At 38.8% G+C, this 13,089-nt stretch overlaps 1 protein-coding gene across 1 annotated transcript in view; it reads left to right on the top strand.

The window, feature by feature from the left end:
* Nucleotides 1–13,089, top strand: part of SPATA16 (spermatogenesis associated 16) — a 331,768-nt gene that overhangs the window by 146,543 nt on the left and 172,136 nt on the right. The gene's annotated exons all lie outside the window — the stretch shown is intronic.

Raw genomic sequence — 13,089 nt, 5'->3', positions numbered from 1 at the left:
TAAATTCCAAATACTTTCTTCACTTTTGCCATAAAACTAAAAATACATTAAAATATCTACTTGTTTTGTGTTCATGACCATTTCTAAAAATTAAAATAAATCTTCATCTAGTCATACCTTCTTTTACATTCCATTTTTCCTTGTAGTCTATATCCAAATGTGTTTTATACACTCACATATGACTTCTTATTTTCTCCACTATGGGGAAGTTTTGGCCATACAAATTTCCTAACCATGTAAATAAAGAGAAGTCAAAAGATGGTACCAAGTGTCCCTCTTATTTATTGATTTACATTAGTGATTTAATAATGGATTTACAAGATTATAAGACTACAGTGGTATAGTTCCACACTGCACACACCACCACAGTTCTATAATTCCCCCCTATTTCCCTACCTCCCCCCACCAAGGATAACTAGCATCATTTTTACAAAGTCTTAGTGACAGTTTAACACTTTTTAAAAACAAGTTCATGAGCATTTGCTCTTTATATTGCACATATGAGTGAGCCCATTCAGTAGTTATCTTTCAGAGAAATTTAAGTCATTTGACAACAGATAGAAACTATAACAAGAGTCCTTGAACACTATCACCAAATTAAAGAACCTCAAGATATTACATATGATAAGAAGAAGGAGAAAAACAAATAACAATGTAAGAAAGATCAAAAAGCAGTAGAAAGTGGTTATAATTTAAGAAGAAGACATAGAGGAGTGTAATTTTGTAAATGTGTTATACACAAAAGTATTGTACATATTTTTATTATTATTTATTTATTCCCTTTTGTTGCCCTTACTGTTTTTTATTGTCATCGTTGTTGGATAGGACAGAGAGAAATGGAGAGAGGAGGGGGAAGACAGACAGAGGGAGAGAAAGGCAGACACCTGCAGATCTGCTTCACCGCCTGTGAAGTGACTCCCCTGCAGATGGGGATTGGAGGCTCGAACTGGAATCCTTACGCAGGCCCTTGCGCTTTGTGCCACATGCGCTTAACCCACTGCGCTACTGCCCAACTCCCAAAGTATTGTACATATAATTTATGTATATAAATTTATTATATCTGTGGAATGACTTGTAGCCTCTGATGCAGAAACAATAAATGGTTACCTAAGACTAACATGGTCTTAAGAGGCCCAGCATGGCTCACATTCACTGCCTCCCCTGAAGATGGATAACTAGTGCGCCCCTGCCCACTGAGTCCCTGTCTTTTATTAGCTCACTATCAAGATCAATCTAAAGGATATTAAGACATTTCATATCAGCAGAACAGTGAGGAACAACTTGAAGGAGAAATCTGCATAGGGTGGCACTTCTGATAAAGGAAGTCTCCTCTAAGTAGCATTCAAAGTCTTTTCTAACTAGCATTATTAAAGGGATTTCAACAGATTTTACGGCTTCAATCGCCAGCAAACTACTTACATTAGCTATCAATAGGTGGTGGTCAGGTGCTTTGGCACCCTGAGCTTTGGCTCCATTGGCACCTAACTGTGTTTGATGAGTTACAGTTCTTTACAGTATGGTTAGGCCATGGGTTATATAAGCCTGTAGCCAGTAAAAGCCTAGAATGCTTTGATATATTTCCTGGGCGTTCCTCTGCATATATAAATACATCAAAGTAAGTCTTTTTAAAACTAGTTTTATCTCACTATTCTTTGGCGATTTCCCTTTCTATTGGGTTGTTGGAAAAATCATGATGCATTTTTGTGTAAAAAAAAAAAATCCAGAAAAATATACTATGGTTTTTCCTATAATCCAATCAGTATGACATTATTCTTAAAGGTCATTAGGCAATTAGTTATAGATGAGGCTAACAGTTTCAGTATACATGATGCAAACTATATATAAAACAGTTCTCCTGGGGAGGGGGGCAGAAACAGTTCTCCTTAGGAAGTGTCTTATTAATGCATCTTCTTTACCTAAGCAAGAGATCTTTACAAAGACTATGTGCTACTTCAAAACTGGATTGCAACTAATAAAAAAATGTGCTGGGATCAGTTTGTATACATTCTAGATATCTTATTGCTAAACATTCAAGAATTTTTAGTTGTTAAATTGTTGGCGAAATTAGCATAATAGGAAATCTTTATAGTAGTTGACAAATATCACAAATCCAGGCTTTTTTCTTTGGGGGAGAAAAGTTATTAGCAAATTATTGATCAAACTGTATGATACAACTTTATATATAGTTGTAATTACAACTGTGGTGACAAAAAAATTCAATTGGATCCTAAAACCAACAATGATAACTGGAAAACGAGAAATTTCTAATGTTTTTAAAAATGTTTTCCATACTCTCAGAAGGCTAGACATGGACCTTCCATATGATCCAGTAATTCCTCTCCTGGGGTTATACCCCAAGGACTCCATAATACCCAACCAAAAAGAGGTGTGTACTCCTATGTTCATAGCAGCACAATTCATAATAGCTAAAACCTGGAAGCAACCCAGGTGCCCAACACCAGATGAGTGGCTGAGAAAGCTGTGGTATATATACACAATGGAATACTATGCAGCTATCAAGAACAATGAACCCACCTTTGCTGACCCATCTTGGACAGAGCTAGAAGGAATTATGTTAAGTGAGCTAAGTCAGAAAGATAAAGATGAGTATGGGATGACCCCACTAATCAACAGAAGTTGAGTAAGAAGATCTGAAAGGGAAACTAAAAGCAGGACATGACCAAATTGTAAGTAGGGCACCAAAGTAAAAACCCTGTGGTGAGGGCTAGACATGCAGCTTCCTGGGCCATTGGGGGGTGGGAGTGGGTCACAGTCTTTTGGTGGTGGGAATGGTGTTTATGTACACTCCTAGCAAAATGTAGACATATAAATCACTAGTTAATTAATATGAGAGGGGGAAAATCAATTGTATGTCTCAAAGTTTTTCAAAACACAAACTGAATCTTTTTAATATATAGGCTGTGTATATGCAGACTCTCTCAAAAGCCTAGACCAAGTAGATCAGAAGCAACCAATAGCACAGCTATATACAAGATACTGGGTACTGTACAGCAAACCCTAACAAAAGGACTTTTCAAAGGTAACCCAATTACCAATTAATGTGATGATAACATTAACTATCCATTGTCTTTTTGAACCCTAAGACAGCAGGAACCTCACATCTCCACTATAGAGCCTCTACTTCCCCCAGTCCTGGAACCCTTGGATAGGGCCCACTTTCCCGTATGCCTCTCCCAATCCATATCAAATAATATTGCATCCGCCGATCACAACCTAACCAACACAACGATTGCCACCTCAACATGCTTCACTTCAGACTGTGTCCAGAGACTTCACGTGTGGAATGACAACCCTTCAGCTTCATTACTCGGGTGAGACCTTTCCTTTCATAGTATACTCTAATTCCATCTCAGGTGGTTCACTTTCTAACAAAGTCCCAAAACCTAGATATACACCACTTTCTGTGAGAGAGAGCATATCTTCACACGTATCCGTAAACTACTGCAAAATATATACCTGAAAGCAGAAGTACACTAGAGTTTGCAGTGAGTACCCCCCTAACACTTTCTCTCCACTATTCCAAGCTTTGGGTCCATAATTGCTTAACAATTTGTTTGGCTTCGTATGTTAACTCTCTTTTCAGTCACAGGGTTCCAGATGTCATCAGGATGCTGGCCAGGTTTCCCTGGATTGAAGACCCCACCAATGTGTCCTGGAGCTCAGCTTCCCCAGAGACACACCTTACTAGGGAAAGAGAGAGGCAGACTGGGAGTATGGAACGACCAGTCAATGCCCATGTTCAGCGAGGAAGCAATTACAGAAGCCAGACCTTCTACCTTCTGCAACCCACAATGACCCTGGGTCCATGCTCCCAGAGGGATAGAGAATGGGAAAGCTATCGGGAGGGGGTGGGATATGGAGATTGGGTGGTGGTAATTGTGTGGAGTTGTACCCCTCCTACCCTATGGTTTTGTTAATTAATCCTTTCTTAAATAAAAAAAAATTAAAAAAAAATAAAAATAAATGTTTTCCATATAAACTTTTCACCATGTACCTAGGAAAGTCATGTGATAGCACTCTGCCATCTAGAGTGATGATCAATAAGCAAAAAATAGCTGAGATTGCACAGACACTTAAGATCCTGCTGTATAGGAAGAAGCAGATGGTTAGTAGTATTACAGGAAAAATCACAACAAATCCTTTTTCTCCAGGATTAAGAATTAACTATATCTACACACATGAAGTAGACAAGGAAGTAGTTAAGGAGAAATAATACACTCAGATGCCTACAGAGCTCCGGAAGTTAGTTTGTAAGAAGGCCAATTATAGGATAATTGGTTGTGAACTACAGAGTACAAAAGACCACTAACTAAAGGGACTGTATAATTTATCTGTCAAACTGGACACTTCTGATAGCCAAGTAAGCACTATTATGAGTTGCCCAGTGAAACAGGCATACTCCAAGACTCATAAACACACTGGCTTTCTGGTCACCCTACTACTGACTCTTCCAAAGGGAGTGGCTTTACTTAGGCCCAGGAAATGTTTTTCTGTCAGAATGTAGGCTTAGTGTTATAGATTTGGGGGTCTTCAGGCAATGGTGTAGTAATCCAAAGCCTTCTGGGGAAAAAAATAACATTTAAATGTTGGCAATTACTTCAGTATTTCAAACAGTAGCATCTTAAGAAAACTGAAGTAGTCCCACTCATATAAATTAAATGCACTAAAGAATCAATTTTCTAAATTGCAGAGTTCACCAAATGTAAAGTCTACTATAAGTTTATTTTAAGAAATGCTCTTATTGAATATATTTGGCTAATATGAATATATTTTCTTATGCACATGTTCTTCATGAATACATTCAGCATTTTTATTTTAAAGACTTTAATTTTTCAAAAACTAAAGCTATAAAATGGTTTTTTTCATGAATATTCTTTTATCTATATCATTATTACTCCACTGTTCCTGAATATATTCTATAACTATTTTCTTTTTATGAATATGATCTAAAACTTAGTTTGGAAGTGTTGTAATTTACTCTAATGTATATCTAACATTTTTAAAGTTTTTAGCATAAGATAAAGAGTTCTTTCCTCAAATTTTGGAAAGTGAGAAAAATGTTCAATTAAACTTATTGTTAACTACTTATACCATTTACAATAATTTATAAATGAGGAGAATTTTTTTATTTCACTGGGGGACGAATGCATTACTGTATAGTTGTTGATACATGGGTATAATTTCTCATTTCCCTGTGATAGGTATCTGTAAAACACTCTCACCACCAGTCTATGTCCTTTTCCACCATTATGCCCCAGGTGGATAAAGTGTGTACATCCCCCTCCATGCCTTCCTTTCCCAGAGTACTTAGCTTTGGTTCCATAAACCAAACCGAGTACTAGTTTAACCTTGTGCTTTTTCTTTCTATCCTTGTTTTTTAAGTTTCACTGACGATTGAGATCATTCAGTATTTCTCCTTCTCACTTTGGCTTAATGTAATAATGTTAGCAGCTCTGTGCTTTAGCTCTTGAAGTTAGAGAAAGTCCAGATATGGAAAATGGACAGAGAGTGGCACAGCTTAAACTGGGCTCAGTTCTGTGGATGGTGGAGCAAGAGCAGAGAGAAATGTACAACTCCAGGACACTAGAGTTCTGGGTCCCTTCAAAGCCATCTGCTGGATTTCCTTAAATTTTCTAAATAGCTAAAATCAACTATGTTCTAGTACATGATGTGGTTATAAGTTTGATAATTTGGTCATATGACAAATTTATCTTCTGTTGAATCCACCTAAAGTCCACAGAGGCTGTGAGTGACAGTCGGATTTAAGGCCTATATCAGAACTTTGCTTCCAGATATAAACTGGAGATTTAACAGCTCTAGAGGAAAAGCTAGCTGAGCTTCCTCTTGCCAAAAGGAGAGTATATCCCCCAAAATTTTATTCTAGGTCAGAATAGTCTAAAACCAGTAGTTGACCACTAGAAAAAAAAGATTGTATTGCACAGATCACAATATTACAGAGATTTTTAGTTAACTTACTAGCTGCACCAAACTGAGTCTTCTCTAACATTCTTTTTCCTTTTCTTCTCTCTCTCCCACTCCTTCTCCCTCTTCCTCCCCCCCCACCCCTCTCGTTGCCACCAGGGTTATCACTGGGGCTTGGTGCTATCACTATCAATCAGTGGCTCCTGGCAGCCATTTTTTTCTTTCTATTTTTTAATTTTCTTCTTTTCATTTAACAGGACAGTGAGAAAGAAGTGGATATAGAAAGGAAGATAGACACCTGTAGACTCGCTGCATGCTCCTCATGAAGTGTTCCCACTGTAGGTGGGAAGGAAAGGGACTCAAACCAGTATCCTTGCACATAGTGATATGTGTGCTCAACCAAGTGCAATACAGCCTGCCCACTCCCCACCCGCTTTTTTTTTTCCTTTTTTTTTTTTTTTTACCAGAGCACTACTCAATTCTGGCTTTTACGGTGGTGTGGGAAACTGAACCTGGAGAATTGGAAAGTCAGGCATAAAAGCCTCTTTTCATAATCATTATGCTATCTCCCCCACCCTTGTTTTCTAATATTCTGTACTATGTACAGAATTGCAAAAGAAAAAATAGTTGATTAAATAGAAGATACTGCCTATGCACTTCTTAAAATAGTGTTCTGAAGGATACATTAGGTTTTAGAGCTATTTTATTTTGCATGTGCCTTACAAAACTTTTTAAATGGTCAAAAAAGAAAGTATAGCAGTCTTTGTGTTGGTATAATAAAGGCTTTCTCCCTCATAAATAATTCTGAGTTTTGCTTCTCTCACATGACCTCTGATGGTATTTTTTGTTGTTGTTGTTCACTCTTATTTTTGCCATTTTGGCTTCCTACCACTTTAATCCTTCTCTATATCTGCTTCTTGTTTCTACCTCTTTCTCTAAAGTTTATCTTTTCCTTGTGAGCATCCTTAGCCTTCTGTTGTGGATAAACCATTTCCTTTCCTTAAATGAAAGTAACACTGCACAATAACACTCTGTTTCCAGTATGTATCCTTTAAAACCAACATATGTGCCTGAGCCATTTCCATGGTATCTTATTCCATCTGCAAGGCTTTGGTTGTTCTTGAAGATCTCTGTTGTTTAAGTGATCAGTAATTACAATTATATAGTTTGGAATATTTTTAGAATCTTTAAATTTTCTGAAAATCTACTTTTTAATATATATATATATATACATATTTATAGATTTTGGATAAAGACACAGAGAAATTGAGGAGCAATGGGAGAGAGAGAGGAAAAAAGAGAGGGGGAGAGAGAGAGACAAAGAGACCTATAGCACTGCAACACTGTTTCACCACTTGTGAAGCTTCCCCTCTGCAAGCGGAGACTAGGGGCTTGAACCCAGGACATTACGTACTGAAATGTGTGCACTCAAGCAGGTGCGCCACCACCCAAACCCTAATCTTTTCTGTTAATAACCATACAAAATTACTAAACATACATCATAGATGTGGTTTTGGTTACATGGAGTTGTCATTTGTACTGACAGATAGAGTTAATGAAGACTATAGGCTATTTTTTAAAATTTTATTATTTATTTTAAAAAGAAGACATTAACAAAACCATAGGATAAGTGGGTACAACTCCACACAGTTCCCACCACCAGATCTCCATATCCCATCCCCTTCCCTGATAGTTTTCCTATTCTTTATCCCAAGGTCATTGTGGGATGCAGAAGGTGGAAGGTCTGGCTTCTGTAATTGCTTCCCCACTGAACATGGGCATTGAGTGGTTGATCCATACTCTCAGCCTGCCTCTCTCTTTCCCTAGTAAGTTGGGGCTCTGGGGAAGCGGAGCTCCAGGACACATTGGTGGGCTCATCTGTCCAGGGAAGTCTGGTCAGCAGCATGCTAGCATTTGGAACCTGGTGGCTGAAAAGAGAGTTAACATATTAAGCCAAACAAATTGTTGAACAATCATGGACCTAAAGGCTGGAATAGTGCAGATGAAGTGGTAGGGGGTACTCACTGCAGACTATTGTGTACTTTTGCTTTCAGGTGTATATTTTGCCCTAGTCTATTGATAGATGTGAACATATGCTCTATCTCACGGGACTTGGTCTATATCTAGGTTTGGGGTTTGTTAGGAAGTGAACTGCCTAGAATGGAATTAGAGAATACTACAAAAGGAAAGGTCTCACCCAAGTAATGAAGCTGAAGGGTTGTCATTCCACACCTGAAGTCTCTGGACACATGTGAAGCATGCTGAGGTGGTACTCATTGCATTGACTAGATTGGGATCGGCAGATGCAATATTATTTGGTATGAATTGAGAGAAGCATGCAGGAAAGTGGGCCCCACCCTAAGGTTCCAGGACTGGGAGAAATATAGGCTCTATAGTGGAAATGTGAGGCTTCTGTTGTCTTAGGGGTAAGAAGACAATAGATAGTTATTGTTATAACCACATTATTTGGTAATTGGGTTAACTTTGAAAAACCTCTGTTAGAATTTGCTATATAATACCCAACACCACAATTTATGTCCTTTGAGATTATTTGTATATAGCTGTGCCACCAGTTGCTTCTGTTCTCCCTGGTCTAGGCTTTTCAGAGAGTCAACATATCAAAGACTCAGTATAGACTATTTTTTTATGTAATTTTTATTCTCAAGCTGGCCATCTGCCTGGAGGAGTATCTTTCTCTTTGCTAAAGCAGGTTCTCCCTCCCTCCATTGCCAGAACAATTTACTATGGGTTGGCATGGGTCAGCCAAATTGACATGTAGTTGTGTGTCAGAAGATGATCATTTCACCTTCAAGTGACTCTCTTTCTAACTATAACAAAACTGGATAGATGCTATGCATTTTTAAGATGTTGCTTCTTCTTTGTGTATAGTTTCTTATTTTTCATTATATATAGTTTTAACATTTATTTACTGGCTAGAGACATACAGAGAAGAATTGAGAGGGAAGAGAGGAGAGAGAAGGATAGAGACATGTGTGGCACTGCTTCAACATTCATGAAGCACCGCTCCTCACCCCCACCAATGGGAACCAGGGGCTGAACATTTGCATTGCCTGTAAAGATCTCCAAAACAATTTAAAATTGCACACTTTTTGAGCCATGTATACTTTCTACAAATAATGCTCTAGAAAATATGTGGCAGACAACATTGAAAGCTGTTTTCCCTAAAGGACAAATCCACCACTCCTGGGGACCATTTTTTTCCTTTTATTATTATTTGTTTTCTTTATTTGAGAGAACAATTAAGAGGAGAGAGGAAGATAGACAGGGAGAGAAACAGAGAGACACCTACGGTAATTGCCTCACTGCTTTTGAAGCTTCCACCCTGATGGTGGGGAGCAGGGAATCAAAATCAGGTCCTTTTGCAACCCCTCATTAAGTGGTCCAGCTCCCAAAAAGTTTTTATTTATTTTATTTTATTTTATTTTTTATTTAAGAAAGGATTAATGAACAAAAACATAAGGTAGGAGGGGTACAACTCCACACAATTCCCACCACCCAATCTCCATAACCCACCCCCTCCCATGATAGCTTTCCCATTCTCTAGCCCTCTGGGAGCATGGACCCAGGGTCATTGTGGGTTGCAGAAGGTAGAAGGTCTGGCTTCTGTAATTGCTTCCCCGCTAAACATGGGCGTTGACTGGTCGGTCCATACTCCCAGTCTGCCTCTCTCTTTCCCTAGTAAGGTGTGTCTCTGGGAAGCTGAGCTCCAGGACATATTGGTGGGGTATTCAATCCAGGGAGGCCTGGCCAGCATCCTGGTGGCATCTGGAACCTGGTGATTGAAAAGAGAGTTAACATACGAAGCCAAACAATTTGTTGAGCAATCATGGATCCCAAGTTTGGAATAGTGGAGAGGAAGTGTTAGGGAGGTACTCACTGTAAACTCTAGTGTACTTCTGCTTTCAGGTATATATTTTGCAGTAGTTTACGGATACGTGTGCACATAAGCTCTCTCTCACAGAAACTGGTGTATATCTAGGTTATGGGACTTTGTTAGAAAGTGAACTACCTGAGATGAAATTAGAGTGTACTATAAAAGGAAAGGTCTCACCCGAGTAATGAAGCTGAAGGGTTGTCATTCCACACGTGAAGTCTCTGGACACAGTCTGAAGTGAAGCATGTTGAGGTGGCAATCGTTGCGTTGGTTAGGTTGTGATCGGCGGATGCAATATTATTTGGTTTGGATTGGGAGATGCATACGGGAAAGTGGGCCCTATCCAAGGGTTCCAGGACTGGGGGAAGTAGGGGCTCTATAGTGGAGATGTGAGGTTCCTGCTGTCTTAAGGTTCAAAAAGACAATCGATAGTTAATGTTATCATCACATTATTTGGTAATTGGGTTAACTTTGAAAAGTCCTTTTGTTATGGTTTGCTGTACAGTATCCAGTATCTTGTATATAACTGTGCTATTGGATGCTTCTGATCTACTTGGTCTAGGCTTTTGAGAGAGTCCGCATATCAAATACACAGCCTATATATTAAAAGGATTCAGTTTGTGTTTTGAGAAACTTTGAGACATACAACTGATGTTCCCCCTCTCATATTAATTAACTACTTATTTATATGTCTACATTTTGCTAGGAGTGTACATAAACACCATTCCCACCACCAAAGGACTGTGACCCATCCCTCCCACCCACTCCCACCCCCCCACTGGCCCCAGAAGCTGCATGTCTACCCCTCACCACTGGGTTTTTACTTTGGTGCCCTACTTATAATTTGATCAGGTCCTGCTTTTCGTTTCCCTTTCAGATCTTCTTACTCAACTTCTGTTGATGAGTGGGATCATCCCATACTCATCTTTATCTTTCTGACTTAGTTCACTTAACATAATTCCTTCTAGCTCTGTCCAAGATGGGTCAGAGAAGGTGGGTTCATTGTTTTTGATAGCTGTGTAGTATTCCATTGTGTATATATACCTCAGCTTTCTCAGCCTCTCATCTGTTGTTGGGCACCTGGGTTGCTTCCAGGTTTTATCTATTATGAATTGTGCTGCTATGAACATAGGAGTACACACCTCTTTTTGGTTGGGTGTTATGGAGTCCTTGGGGTATAAGCCCAGAAGAGGAATTACTGGATCATATGGAAGGTCCATGTCTAGCCTTCTGAGAGTTTTCCGGACTGCTCTCCACAGAGGCTGTACCAATTTACATTCCCACCAGCAATGTAAAAGGGTTCCTCTGTCCCCACAATCTCTCCAGCATTTGTTGCTGCTATCCTTTTTGATGTATGCCATTCTTACAGGAGTGAGGTGGTATCTAAGTGTTGTCTTAATTTGCATTTCTCTGACAATCAGTGACCTAGAGCAGTTTTTCATATGTTTGTTAGCCTTTTGGATCTCCTCTGAGGTGAATGTTTTGTTCAAATCCTCTGCCCATTTTTGGATGGGGTCATTTGCTTTTTTGGTGCTAAGTTTGCTGAGCTCTTTATATATTTTGGTGATTAGTTTCTTGTCTGATGTATGGCATGTGAAGATCTTCTCCCATTCTGTGAGGGGTCTCTCTGTTTAATAGTTTCTTTGGATGTGCAGAAGCTTTTCAATTTGATGTAGTTCCATTGGTTTGTTTCTGCTTTAGTCTTCCTTGCAATTGGGTTTGATTCATCAAAGATGTCCTTGAGGTGTAGGTGGGAAAGTGTTTTACCAATGTTTTCCTCTAAGTATTTGATTGTTTCTGGTCTGACATCTAGGTCTTTGATCCATTTGGAGTTGACTTTTGTTTCTGGTGAGATAAAGTGGTTCAATTTCATTCTTCTGCATGTTACAACCCAGTTTTCCCAGCACCATTTATTGAAGAGAGCCTCCTTTTTCCATTTAATCCTTTGGGCCCCCTTATCAAATATTAGATGCCCGTAGGTGTTGGGATTTACTTCTGGGCTTTCAATTCTGTTCCACTGGTCTGTGTGCCTTTTTTTGTTCCAGTACCATGCTGTTTTGATGATGATGGCTTTATAATATAGTTTAAGGTCTGGGAGTGTGATGCCTCCATTTCTGTTTCTTTTCCTTAAGATGGTCTTGGCAATTCTAGGTGTTTTCAGGTTCCAGATAAATGATTGTAGTGTTTGTTCTATTCTCTTAAAGAAGCTTGGTGAAACTTTGATGGGTATTGCATTAAATTTGTATATGGCTCTGGGGAGAATATTCATTTTGATGATATTTATTCTTCCAATCCATGAGCATGGGATATCTTTCCATTTCTTGGTATCAGTTTCTATTTCCTTGAGTAGTGACTCATAGTTTTCAGTATACAAGTCTTTCACTTCTTTGGTCAACTTTGTTCCTAGGTATTTGATTGATTTTGCTGAAACAGTAAATGGGACTGATTTCTGCATGTCTTCTTCTTCAGATTTAGTGTTTGCATAAAGAAATGCCGCTGATTTTTGTACATTGATTTTGTAGCCTGATACCTTGCTATATTGCCTAATAACTTCCAGTAATTTTCTACTGGATTCTTTAGGTCTTTCTATGTATACTATCATATCATCTGCAAATAGTGAGAGCTTGACTTCTTCCCTTCCAATCTGTATTCCTTTGATTTCTTTCTCTTGCCTGATTGCTATGGCAAGAACTTCCAATACTATGTTGAAGAGTAACGGTGACAGTGGACAGCCCTGTCTAGTCCCCTATCTGAGGGGGAATGCTTTCAGCTTCTGTCCATTGAGTATGATGTTGGCTATAGGTTTGCTATATATAGACTCCACTATCTTGAGGATTTTCCCATATATTCCCATTTTTTGTAGAGTTTTGAGCATGAATGGGTGTTGGATTTTGTCAAAGGCTTTCTCTGCATCTATTGAGATAATCATGTGGTTTTTGGCTTTGCTTTTATTGATGTGGTGAATGACATTGATTGACTTATGGATGTTGAACCAGCCTTGCATTCCTGGGATGAATCCCACTTGGTCATGATGAACAATCTTTTTGATGTGTTGCTGTATCCGGTTGGCCAAGGTCTTGTTAAATATTTTGGCATCTATGTTCATCAGAGATATTGGTCTATAGTTTTCCTTTTTTGTTCTGTCCCTATCAGCTTTTGGTATCAAAGTGATGTTGGCTTCATAAAAGGTGGAAGGGAGTATTCCTGTTTCTTCAATCTTATGAAATAGCTTAAGAAGTATGGGTATTAAC

Source organism: Erinaceus europaeus, chromosome 14, assembly GCF_950295315.1.
Source record: "Erinaceus europaeus chromosome 14, mEriEur2.1, whole genome shotgun sequence".
NCBI classification, from domain to species: domain Eukaryota; kingdom Metazoa; phylum Chordata; class Mammalia; order Eulipotyphla; family Erinaceidae; genus Erinaceus; species Erinaceus europaeus.
The sequence above is the reverse complement of the archived record's forward strand: the minus strand, read 5'-3'. Positions and strand labels throughout refer to the sequence as shown.